General features: G+C 43.2%; 1 protein-coding gene across 1 annotated transcript in view; it reads left to right on the plus strand.

Annotated features, from left to right (window-relative positions):
* LOC119581935 (metabotropic glutamate receptor 8-like) overlaps nucleotides 1-1,014 on the plus strand; it is a gene marked incomplete at its 5' end in the record, with an annotated part of 173,067 nt that overhangs the window by 118,423 nt on the left and 53,630 nt on the right.

The raw sequence follows: 1,014 nt of genomic DNA on the forward strand, positions 1-1,014 counted from the left end.
TCCTTTTTGAAAAATAGTCATAAAATGAAATGAAAATAAATCCGACGGAGCGTAGGGGCGAGGGAGGGCGAGAGGATAAGAAGACGGGGAATGGGAGGAATGGGAAGGACTAAGAATGGGGAGAAGAGGAAGACGGGGAATGGGAGGAATGGGAAGAATTTAGAATGGGGAGAATAAGAAATAGAAGAGATAAGGAGTGGGGAGAGTTAAGAATGGAAATTGGGAGGGATAGGAATAGGGAATGAGGTTGGGAAGAATTAGGAATAGGAATTAGGGAGGTCTAAGAATAGGGTAATGAGGTTAAGAAGGATTAGGAATGAGAAGGGATGAAGGGGGGGACCAGAAATGGGGAAGAGCGCTTGGGGAGGCCTAGGAATGGGGAAGAGCGCTTGGGGAGGCCTAGGAATGGGGAAGAGCGCTTGGGGAGGCCTAGAAATGGGGAAGAGCGCTTGGGGAGGCCTAGGAATGGGGAAGAGCGCTTGGGGAGGCCTAGAAATGGGGAAGAGCGCTTGGGGAGGCCTAGAAATGGGGAAGAGCGCTTGGGGAGGCCTAGAAATGGGTAAGCGCGACGGGAAGGGAAAGGAAGTTGGCTGACATCGATCCTTTTTCTCAAACATCTCACAGTTCGTCACATTTTACGTCGAAATATCACTCTCTGACGTTCCTCGTATCGCATATTTTGATTATAGACATCCAAGCATCCGAAAGATTATTTTGGTTCGTTTCAGTTATTGTTAGAGAAGCAATGATATGTATATGGAATAGTTACTCAATTTTGTTGCGTAAATACGTTTTGTCTTTCTCTTATTTTCTGATTTTTCTTGGATATTTTGATAAAGCAGTTGATGCTGTAATAAAATATCTTGTGGAATTATTTGAAGGATTGAAAAACAACAAGAATTTTTTTTTTCACTCTCTTATTTTTGTTCTGCTTTATCGTTCCTCTCCCTCTTCCATTCGTTTGTAATGGATGATAATCCATGATATTTCCATTTTTCTTCTCATGTCACTCTT

The sequence above is a fragment of the Penaeus monodon genome, chromosome 15 (assembly GCF_015228065.2).
Source record: "Penaeus monodon isolate SGIC_2016 chromosome 15, NSTDA_Pmon_1, whole genome shotgun sequence".
Classification (NCBI taxonomy): Eukaryota; Metazoa; Arthropoda; class Malacostraca; order Decapoda; family Penaeidae; genus Penaeus; species Penaeus monodon.